We start from the raw sequence: 18,881 nt of genomic DNA, 5'->3' as shown, positions 1-18,881 counted from the left end.
GTGTGCTGGATTTATTCTCTGATTTGATATGCACAACTGAGTAGCTGGTGGTCCAATTATTGGTCCAAAATGTTAGGTCTGGGATAATGAACATACTTTGGACTCATTGCATTCCCCATGCAATGACCCTGATCCACTTCTCATTTTTGTGTAATGTATGCTCGTGGCACTATAGCTCCACAGTGGTCTGGCATTTGCATTGGCAGCAGTAGGATTCCTGGATATAGGAAGAATGACAATAGCCAGTGTGGGAAGGAATGGGTGACAGTCAGGACACCAAACAGATGTAAAATATCTTGTCATTCCCCTTAACAGCTGTCAATCACAGGCCCTTACTAAATCAGACACCCCTGAGGGTGAGAGTCTCTGTTGTCTTCTGATTTTCACAGAAGCTTCCCAGCAGGAAGCATGGTGGGGCAGCTTACCTGGGAAACCCAGGCTCCTGCAACCTATATCTTTTTTAGACAAGTCTAAAAACAAACAAGCATGGAAAGTGGGAGCTCCTTGCTCTTTGGGAAGGCCTCACTGCAGGACTGGGCACAATGGAATTAGCATCCAATTTGTATCAGTTCCCATTAGGGTCAGATCAACTCGTGTTATCCTGTTAGCTTGCAGCAGCTAGAGAGACACACACAGATGGGGCTGTGTTCTGAGGACCAGGACAAAGCCTTGTTATGCTTTTTTTTTCCCCCCTCTCCCCTCCAATGGGATTACAATGGTCCCTGTTGTCTGCCTTTGTTTGGACACTCCTTGATTGACAATACCCTGGGAGATGTCACTGTCCCTGCTCCGTGCATTGCAATAGCCTGGAGTGCCAGGGGTGCTTTGGGGACCATGTCACTGTCCTTGCTCCGTGCATTGCAATAGCCTGGAGTGCCAGGGGTGCTTCAGGACCTTGGTCCCCTCCTTTTCTTCAGGTGTTGTAAACATCTGTCACTGCTCCGCAATGACGACCTCTTGTTGAGCTTACACGTCTGCTGCTCTATCACTCAGTGTCTGAGGAGGATGCAAGAGAAAACTTTAGGTAGTGACATGAATAGAGGGCAAAGAAATAGGGCAACTTTATTATGGACTATCATCTCAAAGTAGCATGCGTGGAATGTCAATTTAATAATAGAATTGACAGCTTTTCTCTGGTTTCCGCCATGCCACAAGTGTTTCTTTGACAGTTTAAAAAATAGGCCCTTTGTGGCAGGCAGTGAGTGGCACCACATACATTTGTGAATGCCCTGCATAACTGAGATTCCCCCAAATGCCACTGTCCTCAGAGCAGCCCCAAGAATCCTTCTGCACTGACTCAGGGAAGCGGTGCATGGCAATCTGGTGAAGCTAAACAGTGTAAAATATATATGGTGTACAGTAGCTGGGAGATTCGGGCCACCTAAAGAGATGCTGAGTTCCCATTCTGTCAGGAGGGGGTTTCTAAATCAAAGAGGATGCATGTGCCATGGCAAAAGTTGCTGAATAGCTGGCAATAAATTTTTGGATGATTGGTGACAATTTTTTTCCAATTTTTCATTCGATGAGCCTTCAGAGAAAGCTTTCAGTTTCTTGCCATAGAAAAATACTAGTGACAAAACTAGAGGTTCACAACTTTTTTCCATTTTTCAACCAAAAGGTGAAAGAAATAAAAAGGCAGAAATTTACATGATTTTTCTCTGGTTTGTTTTTTATCTGGGGAAGAAATTCCAACTAGTTCCTCCAGTGTTGTGTTTATGAATACAGCTGTTCTAGAAAACAAGGGACACAGTCTGGGAAATAATACTGCTCCTCTACAGGCTGAAAATACAAAAATAAATCAGAGATCTCTCTTTTTTTAATGTCTTCTTTTCAGTGTTGGATCTGACATGAATTATCTTAGCAGAGTGCAAAGCACACTCTGACTTTATAATTAATTTTTTTGCCTCAAAGTTTGGACAGTTTATTTGTCTGTAAATCCCAGGAGAGAGCCATCCAATTAGCTTTTACTCATTTTCATGTAACAGTTTTCCAACATATACTGACAAATGTATGGGAAACTTATAACTTATATCAAAAAGAAAAGCCCTGTTTCCTCACCTTTTGGTGCTTGTAAAATTGGTTCTCCTTCAAAGATGCAATTTACAGTGACTGGTTGAAATTGAAAAGAAGCTAAGTCAAGGGAAACACATCAAAACTGAGAGCCCTTATACCTCCACACAGCAAAGCAAAGCAAACAATCTCTGTTTATTCCCTGTGATGTGTTGGGAGAAAGCAATAATTGTGTCTGAATGAAAATTCATTTGTTCAAATGATCTGCAAAATAGCCTTAAGTTTTCCTCCTGTGGCAATTTCATGAGGAAAGCAATTACTTGTGTCTGTTATGAGATTTGTCCCATTTCTCAAATGCCAGACACGTATACTCTAAATCAGACTATTTGGTAACTTTTAAAATTTTGAATAGAGCAGCATTTGGACTTATGACAGAAAGATAGCTCAAGGATGTGTTCATTCTTCTGGAAGGAAGGGATTTTAAGGCTCTTGTGCTGTCAAAATTTACTAATAGGTGCATTTTTTTTCTTTATTTTTTGTGTGAAGGTTTTATACATTATGAAGGAGAAATTTTCCTTTACCTGGTTCTCAGAGGTTAACATGAATGTTTCTTCTCAGATTCTTTCATTTATCATAGTTTAGAATTCGATCATTAGTGAACTTGTAATTTACAAAGTTTGTTTCCCTTTTAAACAGTCAACATCTTTGAAGTGAAAGTTCAAGTCAGACAAGCTTAGCTCAAAAAAAAAGACATAGCTTTACAGTGCTGTCACTACAAGGAGCTGAACCACAGCCAGTTTAGGCAGTATTATATCATTGGAATTAAACTGGTTTCCTGTCCTCTTGAGAGAAAGTCTTTAAAAAAGAGAGGGGAGAAGAAAACAATATTCTTCTTGTTTGCCTTTTGAGCTTTATGGCCCTGTGCAGCCCCCTTGTCACTTCCATTATCCAAGGAAGCATGTTTCTTTGTTTGGGCATCCAGGGCTCCTCGTTGGATGTGGTCTCTGTTGAGATCTTTATGGCTACGTTACATGGGGCAGTTGTGATGTGTTTAGAAGGAAACTCATTCCCACATAAGGGGTTCTGTCACTGGTGGAAGCAAACTCCCTCAGAGCAGATTTTTTTTTATTTTTTTTCTTTTTTGCTTTTTCCTGGGCCATAAAAGTTGGTGCAGAGTGTGCGCCCAAGCCCAACCCAACGTGCTCGTAGTGCAATCTATTCCTGCCAAGGGGTTAAGATCAAAATGCCCTGTACTGTCTGGATGGATACAAATGCTCTCCAAATACTTTTTTATTTTTTTGAGTCTAGAAAGACAGAGAAGGCATGAATTAACTTTTGGATGTGATCATGTTTTGGGGGGCTGACAGGACAAAGAAAACCAGACAGTCTAGCCCTTACTCATTCCTCTCTGGTCACAAAAAAAATCGGTTTAAGGAACAACTAAGAGCACATTTTTGAGAGTTTTAGTCTGCTTCCTGTGTGTAAACAGAAGAAAAAGGAGACTTTATCAGAAATGTTGCTCACAAAACAGTTTGTCTATATCTAATTTGGAGACAAGGTTTCGGTCAGCCTGACCTCACAGTTAAATAAGGCTGGTGGTCTCAATCTGACACCTAATTAGTATTTCCCCACCTTGCCATTATACTGCTTGCAGTTTGGCACGATCTGTGATTTCTCCTCAGGAGACCCCAAGTTGTGCAAGGCTGAGGCTCCTTTGGGCTGGGAGAGGAAGCTCAGCTGAGCTCCAAAGGGAAGTTTACAGAGCCTCCATCCACACTCAGCCACCACCATCAGCCTCATATTTTCACCACTAAACTGGAAAACAGCTGATGAAAGCCTGGAGCCTGCAGCTCAGCTCCAGTGAGAGGGAACACAAGAGAAATGTGAGGAGCTTCCAGGGTACAGCTGCTCCCCCAGCACCCATTTGTTCCATGGGAGGTTGCTGGACCCCTCACAAGTGTAAATTGGAAATGATAGCCCAGCAAGCAGAGCAGGGAGGTTGTGCTTTTGTAAAGCTCTCCACCAGTGCCACTAAAGCCACTCTGGGGTAAAGGGCTTGGTGTCCCAGTTTGCAGAATTAATTTTGCACATTTTATTTATGGGGAGAAAACAAAGTTTTCCAGACTAAAAGTAGTGTTCATGACCTTATTCTTTAGTTTTTGTGGGCTTTTTTTCTTTTGATTTTATTTTAACCTCATTCTTTTTCTTTACCTGAGTAAAATTTGAGCTTTTGCTGAAGCATAAAAAATTCTTTCTAAATGCTTAAAAGTTGTATGTGGGCAAAATGTTAGCACTTGTCACTTCGTGACATAAATTTGATATATTGAATGAAAGGAAAAAGTCTCATTCAAATAGAGAAATTTCTGTGATCTATCACTTAGGGCTTGTATAGTACATGTTTCAGGCACAGGGTGAGGTGATGATGATTGGAAGTTATTGGGAAAATAGAGAAAAGCTTACCTGAACTAGCACAATGAACAAAATAGTCACCAAAGGCTTGCAGTTCTAGCCACTGACTAGTCAAAAAGGTGCTGTCCCTGATTCATCCAGTCTTAGCCCTTGTTTCCTGACAAGAAGGCCAAGAAATCACCCCTTTTGGCCAGACTCAAACAGTGATCATTTTGTCTCAGAGATTATAAAAATTTTGGTCATTTTTACCCTGAAAGAAACCTTTCCTTATCCTTATCTGCATTCCCTCTTATCCTGCATTCCCTCTGCTGTGAGGAAAGCCATGCTCAATTCTTCCTTTACCTTCTAGGCCAACATGAATTCAGTTCTTTCTACAACCTTGGAAAATACACCCTTTCTGTGCAGATTCTGCCATTATATCCCTTAAAATTCTTCTTCTCCTCTTACAGATCTTCTAATCTCTTGCCAGTAATATAGAATCAGAGTTGTATAGGTTGGAAAAAACCTTTAAGATCACGGAGTCCAATTGTAAACCTCACATGGCCAACTCCACCACTAAGCCGTGTCCCCCAGTGCCATGTCCATGCTGGTTTTGAGCACTTCCAGGCCTGAGCCTCCTTTACTCTCCAGATTAAACACCCTCAGCCACTCCTAATCAGATTTGTGCTCCAGAGCCTTCCCCAGCTCTGTTGCCTTCTCTGGACTCATTTCAGTCCCTCAAGGCCTTTCTTGGCCCAAAAACAAACACAGGACTTGAGGTGTGGCCTCACCAGAGCTGGGCACAGAGGAGCAATCCCTGCCCTGCTCCTGCTGGTCACTCCATTCATGATTCAGGTGTCAATCCCTGCCCTGCTCCTGCTGGTCACTCCATCCATGATTCAAGTGCCATTGGCCTTCTAGGCCACCTGGGCACACTCTGGCTCATGGTCAGGCCCAGCTGACCAGCATCTCCAGGTCCTTTTCTGCCAGGGAAAGATCAGGTCTGACAATTTCTAGCTGGTGTTATCAAGAGACAGCAGATTGAAGATCCAACAGGCCCACCAGGTCACTAAACCATCATGGCCTGACTTGTCATCCAAGGTCTGTGAGCGAGGAACAGGCTGGGGACACACAGCACTGTCCTCACAGCAGCAAATGCCTTGAGCAAGGAAGATCACCTCTTACAGCTCATAAACACTCACCTGCCCTGTGCTCCCACTCAATCCCTCCATGCCTTTTAAATCCCTTAGGTTGGAAACCTTGAGCATTTGCAGACACAGGGCCCTGTTGGCAGCCAGTGATCACCATGTGGCCTTCCACTGTCACCAAATTCGCTCCTTGCCTCTGACGCTCCCACTGGAGTGTGATGGGTTATTTCTGTCTGCTTTCCTGTACCCTTTGCTGAGACCTCAGCTGTTTTCCCCCTCTGCAGCTGATAGCCCAAGTGCTGGGGGCACTCCCAGCTGGGGACATTGCTGTGTGTGAGGAAGGCCAGGCTGGGGTGCAGCCCCTGCCATGGCCACGCTGCAGAGCCCTGTGCCTCCTCCTTGGGGCCCTCCTGCAGCAGGAGCAGCTGGTGAGCAGATCACAGATGGGAGAATCAGCATAACATATGAGGTTAGAGAATGAGAGGGTGTCTGCCTTGCTGCAGCACAAATGCTAAATGCCAGGATGGCTTTTTCTGAGGGAGGAGGGATAAGGTACTTCAGGTTGTGCTAGGTGAGGATGTCTCTAGAGCAACACATATGGTTTGACGCAGACTTTTCTTGTACCAAATTCTTTGGAAAGAGGTGCTTATCTCTGAAAATTAAACCCTGAGCAGTGTTACATGTGCAAGCCTCTTGCTTCTAATAAATGCTAAATCTTCTGAAGCATCATGGAAAACAACTTGGAGGTAGAACTCCAGCAATGTCACGAAAAACTAACCAAGATGATGAGTTCATGTACAAACTCTCCTCTATAAAACAGGACATACCAGTGCAGTAAAACAATTTGTCCAGTGGCTGTGTAGGGCTCCTGTACTTGTAGCAAGTGCACTGTGACCCATGGCATGTTTATCCTCAGAAAGTCCCCACAAATTATTAAATGCTCACAGAGGCTCAGAGAGTCAAAGTAAGGTACCAAATTTGGCCACCTGGTAACTTGCTGCTTTGTGAAAATCATCTCCCCACTTCCCCTGGGCTGGTATTTGGGTTCATCTCACACCATGATGAGTTCAGGAGATTCTGCTCTCTAAACTGATAGAAATGTGTTCCTCTCTCTCCTGCTTATTGATTTTCTGTCAGTGGGGTTCAGGACATAGCTAGGGTGAGGGCAAGAGAGGTGATGGCAACTTGAAGCAAAATATATGCAAGAAGTGGGGATATTTCTGTTAGAGAAAGTGAATCTTCGTTTAGTAACAGGTAATGATTTTCTGAAGTGGGCCTTTTCTTAGCAACACTCCCACTTGCTCAAAAGAAAAAAAGGAAGAAACCATGCTGCAAAACTTCTCCTGAAGTGCCTTAGCTCAGGTTACAGCAGGACAGTGGCTGAACAGAAAGGGTTTGAGATTGAGTGCAAGTCTTGAAGGGTGAGGATGACACTGTACATTTGGGATCATCCTTCCTCCCTCTCCTAAGCTTTTGTTCCATTTTGTTGTTCTGAATTCCATAAAAGGAGACTACAGGAAGAGAGAATTTTTTGATTATAGTTCCATTAAACACACATGCTCCCAAACATACTCAGTTCCTTCTACAGTAGTGACTCATCAAGCATTACAGTAGAAAATAGTTATGTATTACATAGGGCTGCTGTGGAGAGCAGAAAAGAATGTGATTGTGCAATTAAAGTCTCTGTATTCGAGCACTTGAGATGGGGAGCTAAGCTAAAATTACATATAAACCATTAATTTATCCATTTCCTGACTATAATTCTTTGACTGTCCAAGCAGATGGTTGCATTAACATGGGGTGGGTGGGTTTTTCTCATGTAAAATAGCAATTTTTAAGTTGTTCCTAATAATTTGATTATTACTGTATCCTTAACCACAAATAATTTCATTCATTAACTTCAGTCTTGTCTTTCCCTAGGGTATGATTATTATGAAGTAGATAATGTTTTAATCTGGTCAAATGTTCTGCACATTAAAATAATCTGGGTATTTGCTTACAATATAAGTTATAGGTTTGAGTCAAATTTAAAGTGACTTATCCAAATTTTCACATTTGGGTGAGATATCCATGTTTTGGGAAGGAGGGAGTCTGATTTGAGAGTAGCTGTTTGGAAATAAACACCCTCAGATGTTGTCTAATCAGAAATTTCTGCTCCAAGACAGGCTTCTTTCTCACTAAAAGAAACATATTGTCTGAAGAAGAATTTTTCTTAGCAACATTGCCATTTGTTAAAGAGCAGAACAAAAATATTTAAGTGATTTTAAATTAATTTCACGTTTACCTAGACAAAAACTTCAGCCCAACCATCTGCAGGAAAAGGCCACTATAATTCACATTTCTATAAACATGCTGTGATGACAGGATTTTTAATACTGCACCTGAAGGAGAAAGACAGTGTACAAATGTAGTGCACCTGCTGGCTTGGGTGTTTATATGATCAGCTAAGCAGGAGCTCTTAATACTTCCCAGCAGATCTCTGCCAGTGGGCCTGCTATAAATCCCTCCACAGCCAGACAAGTTGGCCTTTATTTTTTTCATATTGCTCTGGGCATCTCACATGACATTCCCAAAAAAGGAATTGTACTACAAGCCTGCTCTGATTGCTAGTAATGACTTAACTGCAGAGGAATTATAACAGTATGAATAACAGTGGTTTGCACTGTGAATGCCTGAGCTACTCCAAAAATGCCAGAGCAACCAATATAATGTGCTTCTCACTCATACTTTGAAATGGGGAGAGAAAGTCAGGGCACTTTACAACTGCTGCTAATCTGTAAACATGGGTTGTTCATTCAACAGCAGGAAGCAAAAACAAATGGAGAGCAAATAATATTATTCGCTGTTGTTGGGTGTTATGGCAGCAAAATTATGCAGATAATTAAATTAAAATATATAGGAAGGGAAATAAAAATCTATCGCATTTAAAAAGGACAATTTGAATGGACAGAAAGTTTTTCTGTGCATGTAGATCCTATTAAAGAGCGTTAGATTTTTGACTCCTAGCTCCAAATAAACCAACACTGTTTGTGTATGAATGACCCTGCAAACTCCCTGGGGACAGAATCCTGCTAATTGTTTTGCCTTACAGCATGTTTAAACTGTCCTGTAAGTTTGGGCTGCACTTGTAAGCTGTTTCTACAGAGGTATCTGATAAAAGATACCAACAAAAAGACTGTAGGGTTGAAGTATTTAAAAAGACAACAAATATATGAAAGAAATGTAACATGTGGGTCTCTTCAGCAAGGCCAGTGAATCCCATGTAGAGCAGGGAGGTGCTTACAAAGGGGCACTGCCTCTCAGTGCTTGTTCATGGAAAAAGCTGGAAATTGCTGATGTGTGTGGAGGGGACCAAAAAGCAATTTGTGAATCAAGCACGGGGAAGTAAGGAAAGCCTGGGTCTAAGCTCAGCAATTCACAAGCAATTTCAGCCACTCTCCAAGCATGATTTAAGCAAATTCTTTGGAAGGGTTTCACCTGCAATTGCTACTGTGCTGGTAATGAGCAAAGCAGTTTCCCTAGCTGTGCTGGCGCTGCCTGGCAGCTCTGGAGGAGCGAGAGCCAGAAAGGGCAGAGGGACAGAGAGGGGATTTTGGAAAGGCTTTGTGGGACTCTAAGGTGGTTTAGAGTTTCTTGTAGCAGCATTCTATCTGGTGGGAACTGTGATGAGCCAGTGATACCCAAAACCAGCCCCCTAAGGATGGGCTTGGCCCCTCTGGCAGGGGAGGATATGTGGTGCTTCCTACAGCACAGCGCAGGGATAAATCACCCAGCTGAGAGAGCTGGTGTGCCTTGGTGAGCAGCTCTGGGCCTGGCAGGAGCAATTCTGTCCCTGCAGGGCTGATTCATCCCCAGGACAGCTCCATGGCTGGTGCTGTGGCACCCTGGATAGCCCTGGGGGCACCTATCCTGCCACCATGGAGCTTTGCTATTTGGAGCTCCAGTGAGAAACCAAAAGAATTCCTCCTTCCATGCTATAAAAACCTGCATTCCTTCCTTTGGGCAGAGCAGGCTGGATTGCTGCTTGTCTGAATTCTCTGACTTAGCTGTGCAATTTGCCAAGAAGTCTGCCTCCCTGGAAAAGAGCAGCTACCACTGATTGTTTTGCCTGAGAATCACTCTTACGAGTTGTCAACCAAAGCTGCCTCCTGGCAGCTGCCCAGGTTGCCATAGCTGTAGACAAAATGAAAATTTTATTCAGTGAGGCATCTGTATCAAAGCTAGGGTTGATGGAAATATCAGTCAGCAAAACCTGTGATGTTCTGCCTGGGAGTGGCTGTGCCTCAGCGCTTTACACCATTGTGAGAATGGTGCTTGCAAAGAGGGCGAAACTGTGAGAGAGAGCTGCCCATGGATTCATAATTCCATATAAGGAAGAATTCCATTTTTCAGATTTTGTTTTTCTCAAGATGAAGCGTGCCCTGGGTTGGAATCACTGTTTTCTCATCTACTTGCCTACCTGAGCAGAAACACCAGGGAAGAAAGATCAATGCTTCATAACTTACACTTCAAAAACTTATTGCTTTGGAGATTTTATCAAAGCCCCTAAAATAAAATCCTTACTGTTATGAGCAAAAATTAGGAAAAAGAAACCTTGCAAATGTGGGAAGGGCCTTCTCTGGGTGACACTCTGCTTCAGCATTTTAAATATTACTAACTAATTGCTAAGAATTTTTAGAGAAGTTCACCATGGTGTGGTAGGATATTTGGTAATTTGATAATTTTGCCTTTAAGAAAGGAAAATTACTTCCAAAAAAACCCTCTTGAAATGATGGAAATATTAACAACATTATAAAGTAATTTTGAAAGGAGAATACAAAGTTGAACTTGGATTGAAAAATCTTTTTTTTAATCACAGAGGAAGATCAGCTGATACTCCCCTTTTTCACTGTGGTGATTTTCTTTCTAATGGCTGACATGAAAAGCATTTTGCCAAGAAAAAAAAAAAAAATTGTGATTTAGTGTAGTTTGACTCTTGGTGCAGCTACACATTATCAGAGGAGAGAAGGATGGGCTGAGTTCGCCTCCAGCTCCCATCCAGGATTCTCCTACAGCGTACCCATGGCCACATTTCTGGGTTTTTTGCAAGGCAGACTGGATGGTTTTAGTCACCTCCTTAACATTTAGGACTAGGAGATTCTGGGCCCTGTGATAGAGTCACACAGATGGGTTGATCTGTGGGTGTTGGAGGAGTGAGAGCTCCTGGTGAAGCCAGCCAGTATCCAGGCCTGTGTGCTAGGAACACAAAGAAAACATGAGGTGTGAGGGAATGAGCATTTTTTGTACATTTGTTTTTTTATTTTTTTATAATTAAAATCTGGTTTGATACATATGATCTTTGGTACTTGTTATTATTTTGGTGGTTCCTTGGTTCCTACATCTTAGTTATGTTTCCTGCCATATGTGAAATAATAATTTATCAACCTTGTGCCTCACAAATAAATTTTGCCACAGCTTCATCCCCGAGCTGGGCTTCTTCTTCTGCTGTAGGTCATTGTTTGAATGATGTGGTGTAGCTCAGGATTTTGGACTAGAGGGGAAATTGTACAGTGAATAAGACACTCTTAGTTGGATGCTTGCATGAGTAGGTAAACCTTCTAATAGCTCCTAGGGCCCAAGACAGCTCCACGGCAACTCTGCAGGCTATGAACATAAAGTGATAGAAATATTTTTGATCATATCCAGTTGTTTATAAAAACAAAATTGAAAAAAAAAATGGTGCTTCCCAGTCAGTTTCTTTTTGTGTATCATTCTTGCTAATCTGATAAGCATTTCTATCTCTCTCTAGAATTTTACTATTTTTTTTTCACAATAGCAATTGTGTGCAGTGCAGTCACAGATAATTTGCATTTGGGTTTTTCGATGTGCATTCTTCAGAGTCCCAGGGCAATAGTGGGATGCAGAGCCTTGTTAGACTATTGGCTTTATTATCCAGCTCATGATTCACAGGAAAATGTTGTAATGACCTCTTACACCAGCAACTAATTCTTTTAAAAGATGAAAGTTATTTCTCCTCCTGGCACAGATATCAGAATCTGCCTTCAAAGAATGATATGGCATTAAAAGTACAAGCTGCCCAACACTTCTAAAGGAGTAAAAACAGCAAGAGCATTTTTTTTTCAAGTGTATACACAAGCCAGCTGTACTTTTTTTTATCCTGTGCTTCAGAGGCAGAACTGTTTCCTCCTGCTACTCAGACACAGCACATGTTAGCAATAAGTGAATCATATTTAAGATGGAGAAGAGAAGAAAAACAACTCTGAACAGAAGATTGACCCAACTCCCAAATCAAAATTAACCTACAAAACTTGGATTCGTTCAGAGAACTTTTCACAACTATGCTGGCTGTTCTTAACACAAAAGAGCACAGGCTCTTATTCCAATCTGGAATGTGCACCCTAAAAGAGCACCTAGGCAAAGAAATATTTTTTTTTTCTGCCATGGGCATTCATGTAATTTATCTCTTTTATGAACCATACTACTGTGATTTCTTCTCCTGAGTGCTTTTGATAAATACTTCCTTCAAATTATCACTTTCCTTGTGTCTTGACCTTTTTCAAGTTTGTTATAATTAATTGATGGTCTTCTAAAGCTTATTGGGTGATGCTGCTCCTTAGCTTAAATGAGTTTCCTTCTTCCCTGGTGGTTCTACTTCATCAGGATAGGCAGCAAACATTTCATCTTAGCAGGCCTAGTGAATCACTCTGTCCTGCACATTTTCTGATTATAGAGCCAGTGGTCCAAGAGTTTACAGCCCTGTTTTGTTTTGGGTTACCTTGATCATGGTTCAGGTTTTTTATATCTGTAAGAAAGAGCTCAACAGTGTTTTGTGCTTTCTTATTTCTGTGGGAAATGTAGCCTGATATTTGTAGTCAAATATTTCATATTTGTCCTTTCACAGGGGTACATCACTGGTGGATTCACCATTCTCTAGGACTTCCTCCTTCTTGGTCTATTTTGGTTCGTGAGCTTAAATTTGTAAGAAATATTCTTATCAAATGCTAAGTGAATGATCTTTGATGTAATTTTCTGTTTCATTTCACTTACGTCAGTCCTGGAGTATTCCATACCTTTTTGCATTTGACAATTAATTTTATACATTTTGTGCATGTTAGACCAGATCCAAAAGACTGAGCATATTTGACTTAAAACAGCTCATTTTCTGGTCAAACTGATATCTTAATAAAATAGAAGTTGCTTATCAACAACAACTTTAGTGAACACATGCTTCATTTTCTCCCTTTTTGTTTATCCCTGTTTCTCATTATCTCCTGCAAGACTTTTTCATAGCTCTGGAATATTACTGTCCTTTTTATGGGCAGGTATTATTGGCCCTTGTTTTTCTTAAGCTGCCTTTAGTCTGACATCTTTTAAAGCACCAAATCCCATCTCTCAAGCCCTTTCTAGAGGATCTGGGATTTCAAACATAAAATCTGTCAGCATTTTAAGAGGAAGGGATCCAAGCCTTCTGATGGGAATGTGTTGCATGGCAATCTGGCAGTCTTTGGCTTCTCTATTACACGGAATGACTTTTCATCTTGTTAGCTCCTCATCTTGCATTCTGCATTACAATTACTTCACTGAAAATGGAGGCAGAATATTAATCTTTCCTTAGAATTTGAGTGGATTAATTTATGTTTTAAACTCTCCCTTCTGCTATATGATAAACTTCTTTTTAGCAGTTTTTCCCCAGTGTACAGCTACTGAACCATTTGTTTTTGTTAGTAATTTGCTTCATAAGTTCTGATTCTACTTCTAGAAATTCTTGCGTTGTTCCCCCACTTAAAGATCTCCCTAGTGATTAGTTTCTTTGCTGATCTTCATAGCTGTATCCTTATTTCTGCTATCCCAACCCTTTTCACATTTTGGTGGTAATTGCATTTGGTCCTGTACTGAGTTTACACGAGGTTGGGGCCACATCACTGATCCCCTTCCTCAGGGTGCACTTGGTTAAGTTCTCAGTTACCTGTTTGAGTTTTCAGTCCAGGTGAATTCCCTGACTTTTTAGATTTGCCTTTTTGAAATAATAGGCTTGGTTATATGATCTATTATGTTCTAAACTTGTGGTTGCCCTATTCAGGACCATTTTTATAGTCAGGTTTTCTCTGAGGTCCATGCTATGCTACCTTTCAGAAATGTTTCTAAACCTGCATTATCTTAACCTAAAACATTGTTTCCTTACTGAATGCCCAAAGATCACTTCCCATTATGCTCAAATGCTTTTGAGCATTTTATTACTTACATTTGCTCTCCATTCTGCCTAGAGGAAGCCAGTGCCTTTTAATGACAGAATTTTAACTATTGTCTCTGAAGTTATGAGGGAAGTTTGTAACAGACCCTAACCTATATTATCTTAGATGTGCAACACATTGCTGATCTAGCACAAGGGATCCACACTTTTCTGCTTTAATGCCTCAATGTGGCAAAATAGCATTGTTAAAACCATTCTGTATCTGAAGATTTAATACACTTAATAAGCTTAATACACTTCTCCTAAGAGGAAAAGGAAAAGTGTTGATCTTTTTTCTTAAATATTTTTTCTATGCCTGTAATAGTTATCAAACCTCTTCTTTAATATATCTCCATTATTTTTTAAGCAAGATGTTGAAACCTACATAGCACAGGCTGTGTCAGTTCAGGATAAAATGGAAGACTTACTGTATGAGACTATTGGAGTTTCTGTTTCTATATCTCAGGGTTTGTTTGCTTTGTTTGGGGAGTTATCTTGTTTTGTTTTATGAGGTAATCTGCTCTAATACCAGGTCATCTTCACAAGGCTGTTTCCTGACCAGTCTCCCATCCTGTTTTGTGTACTTGCTGCTCCTGTGGTTGCCATTTGGAGGCAACTTCAAAATATTGAAGTTTTGCTCTGCATTTTGAAGCTTTTCCCCTCTGCCACTTGACTTAGTGCCATTTTTTTATTCTTGCATTTGAAGTCCTTGCAGGGGTGATCAGTTTCCAAACTAAGGACACTGTCCCAACTTATTCAACTTTCTGTAGATAACTACTACCTGCACCACACCCACACCAGCTCCCTGCACAGTCCTTTCCCCTCCATTTGGAAAATAAATCACTGATAACTCTTTTAAGTGATTTGGTTGAGGGATTTTTTGTGATTTTTTTGTGTTTTTTTTTTTCTTTTTTTTTTTTATACACCACTTCGGACCTGACACTCAGTTCTCATTCCCAATAAGAAGGTGACCCAGGCCACCATTGTGTCTTTCCAGCATCCAGACACAAAATTCCCATCTCTGAGAGGGCAGTTAGCTGGGGCTGATATGGTTTGTTCTGTACCCAACCAGGGAGCAGCTGCAGAGAGCTCTCCCATGGACACAAGGGCTGGGGGAACTTCAGATGTGGCCACCACTCCTGTGCTGAACACAGATTAATTTATGGGCTCTCTGCTCTGCTGGAGTACTGAAATTGCATGCTTTTAAAGTTAATGGCAAAGCAAAACAGTTTACCCTTTAGTGCATCCTGTTCTGATGCAAGTGGAGAAAATACTGCAGAGACAACACTTTTGGATAAAAATGAATACTTCATGACCTCCCTCCCCTCTGAAACTGAATTTAGCTACTGGTGTCATTAGGAGACCAAAGCAGCATAGTCTGAGGCTGAGCTCTTTTCTTCCTAAGGATCATTAGTAAATTAATGATAGGGAAAAACCCAAGATTTTTAATATTACAGAATATTAAGATGGCTCTGCCTTTGCTTGGGATCAAACGGCTGCAATGTGAGCATGCAGTAAATGGCAAACACATCTCTGTGCACTGCAGATCTGGCACTTCCAGAGCTGCACTCCTCAGACAGACCAGTGAAATGAGAGAATTAAATCCATCTGATTAGCAAAGCACCAATGATGCAATAAATGAAGCATCTGATGACCTGAAGATGAGGCTGGGCTAGGGAAAGAAAGTTACAACTTCTGCTCTGGATGTCAGGCTTGCTGCCATCTCTGCCTTCCCTGCCTCTGCTTTTCCCCTCTCACAAGTGCTCAGCTCTGAGTTTTCACTCTGGCTGTGAAGCTCTCCCAGAGCTGAGGAGTGGGAATCCACCTGGATGCTCTGCTTTGGTTAAAGTTGTGTCTCCTGCCCTTGTGACCTCATCACACCCAGTGCTTCTGCCCATGGATGTGCATAAGATGACCAGCAGGGTTTTATTCCTGTTTCCCAGGATGGATTGTTAATATTGAAGGAGATAAAATCTGATTTCAGGGCTGTTGTTTCTAAGCTGCATTTTTCTGTTGTTTTGTGGGTAAAGCTGACCCTGCAGTGCCTTGGTGAGGTCTCTGTGCCACCTTGTACCTGTCCTGCAATGACAGAGGTGCCAGCACTCCCTTTGACAGGCTACTGGAGAGCTCAGCAAGTTCTGTGAACTACACTGGAGGGAGAACCCAGGGAAATCCTCATAACTTCCCTACAAAACCTCATGTTTCTGAAGAAAATGCCTTTATTTTGTTTTAATTCCTTTTCCCCAAACTGAAAACGTGAGGGGAATGTTTGAGAGAATGCCAGGCACATGAATTCTCCATCATTTAACTTGGGTGAGAGTTTCTAATTGCTAGGGCACCACCATCTAACAAGTTTTCTCTTGCAAGGGCACACAGAAATCTGCAGTGGAGCTCTGTCACAGCCTTCCTGTGGCATTCTTTGATCTGCCATCATAGGAGCTTGATATTTCCTAAGGCTTTTGGCTTCTTAAACTGCTCTCTGCGCGTTGGGGGCAGCGTTTCTGTGCTGCATGTCACAAAAGAGAACTTGTTTGCTTCATGCTTCTTCTTCTGCTGTCACTTGCACACCACACTATCTGTGCTTCTAGAAACAAACAAAAAAAATTATCATCACTTAAGTGTCTGATAAATATTAATATTAAACATTCTCATGCCAAGCTGTCCATTTATGGGTAACCAACTTATAGAAGGTATTTTTCTGTGTAATTTTTTTTCCTCAAGGCTGGTATTTTGCCTAAATTTGAATAATTTCTCTAAATTGGTTTTTGTTCTACTGGAGCAAAAAAAAAAAAAAGTGCTGCAAAGTCAGAAAAGTTGATTCATTTTAATTAGTGGCTGGTGTCTGACCAATATAGACTTCCCAAGAGACTGATCCTTTTTCTCGTGCACAGTGGTTGTGAAAGGAAAGGAAAATGCACTGAGTGACAAATAGGGTTTGAAATAATTAAAAGAGGATGAACAAAGCACAGATTCTAGGAAATATGGGCAGAGGCTGATTTTTGCATTACTCATTCTTTTTATTTTTAACTCAAATTGGGGAATGGCTTTTTCTGTACCAAATCTAGTGTTGTGGCTTGGGCTCCCCTTGTTGCTGCAATGTGGCTAAATATAAAAGTACTAATGAGGTTTCTCAATAAAAATACTTGGTGTTCCAATGTTCCAGCTACAAAGTGTGAACATCGGTGATGGATGGTTTTCAGTTGGGCCACTGATTTTTCTTTTTATTCTCTTTTTCTTTTTTGTTTTGTTTTGCCACTGGATTCCTTTAAATTGTCTCCTTTTGGGTAAATTGAGTGTTGCAAGAGCTCTTTCTGTAGAGCGGAGCAGAAATGAAATTGGAATAAAAATGAAATTGTACTCCAGGTATTAATTACAGTGCTGGAATGCTGCTGTAAATTGGATTTCCTTTAAAATGCAGTGTGTTTATAACTGGACAAATTACACAGGCACAGATATCAGATTCAAGGGAGAAATAGTCAGCAAGAGGCTTTTCTGTTTTTCAGCAACCAGACTTTATTACCTTTCCTTGTGGTAACTCCCGGCTCATCATGGTTCTGTGAATTAGGGCACGACAGGAGGGGTTGGTTAATATTGGTTAACTTCTCCTGCCACCTCCTGGACAAGGCTCTGAACAGCTTTTCCCGACCTACAGATATAAAACCTGAGGCAGCACAGCCCTCTCACTTACAGCCATCCACTTGTGAAATTGTCTCAGCCTCCCTGCTAGCACCTTTCCAGCATAAAGTAATAAGAAGCATGTCATAAATTACGTTTCTTCCCCAGGAAACTTCTCTCAACCCCCTGAGTTGAATATCAAAAAGTTAAATGAAATGTTTTAACTCCTATGAAAACAAAGTCCCTCAGGACAAGGCTTTCAAGGCTTTCAAGTCTTTCAAGCAAATTTTCCAGCTGAGATAGTGCTGCCTTTCACTGGTACCAGGGTAAGGGAAGAGCCACATAGACCTTGAGTAGTCTTTGTAATAAATATCTTAAATGTGGGGATGCTCAGGTTTTGAAACACATCCTGAGTGTGTGTTTGGCTGTAAATCCTTCTGCTGATGTTATTTGCAATGGCATCACCAGAGATACTCTGTGTTCTGAAGTCACACCAGTAAATAAACAAGCACTGTTCCCTGTGCCTTCTGAATGCGTTGATCTTCTTGGTTTGAATCTACTTTACTGAATTTATCTACCTCAATTCCTATTCACATTTTCTTTTAAAATTTAAAATTCCTCTAGCATGATGGTTTGCTTTGTTTAAACTCCTTGATGTGTGTCTCCAATGCTGTTATATTCCAGAAAAACAATTTATTGGTTCGTACCAGCAAAAAAATTCCCTATTTATCAACAGGTTACTATGTAATTTAAAAATTGTACTTTCTAGTGCTCAGCTTCTACTAAATAGTGAAATATAACCAGTGGCTGCCTTATCTTCTAGAATATTCCCCTGGTTTGGATATTCTTAATTTTCATGGATAGGATGTTGCCTTTTGTGACAGACTGGGTTGACAGAAGCTTTGAGAGTGAAACCTCAAATGAACTAATATAAATGTTTTATAATATTTTACGTCCTGTCTAACTCAGACCATAGCACCTTGTAATTCCTTCACCAGACTTGTAATCTATATTTGAGCTGTGCTCCATCTCAGAGAAAAATAGCCAGACATGAGTGTGGAGCTTTCCTTTGTCCTGTGTCCCAGTGACTGATGAGCTTTGCTTCAGGAATATTGATAGAGAAGTTGATTCGCTTTTAGGCCAATGTATCTACTGCTGAGGTGGAAATGGAGTGGTGGAAACTGCATTACACAGAAATGGTAGATTTACCTCTTAAAATTGCTGCTCTCAGAGCAGCTGAGTACTATTTCAACTCAGATTAAACTTGGTAAATAGTTCAACGGCAAAGAAAAGCCTGAAGTTCTCTTTATGTGATTCTGCCAAAGTGAAAAGTTACAATTCTTCCTCATGAAGATTTTTAAAGTGCAGGAACAAAACTCCATCATATTTTTAACTAATCTAAAATTTTAGTTTCTCTTTCAGTAAGCAGAGGAGGGAAGTAACCTATTTTCCCTCCATTCTTTAGGGATGTGACTTCACATTTTTTCCTG

The sequence above is a fragment of the Melospiza melodia genome, chromosome 2 (genome assembly GCF_035770615.1).
Source record: "Melospiza melodia melodia isolate bMelMel2 chromosome 2, bMelMel2.pri, whole genome shotgun sequence".
Taxonomy (NCBI): domain Eukaryota; kingdom Metazoa; phylum Chordata; class Aves; order Passeriformes; family Passerellidae; genus Melospiza; species Melospiza melodia.
The sequence above is the reverse complement of the archived record's forward strand: the minus strand, read 5'-3'. Positions refer to the sequence as shown.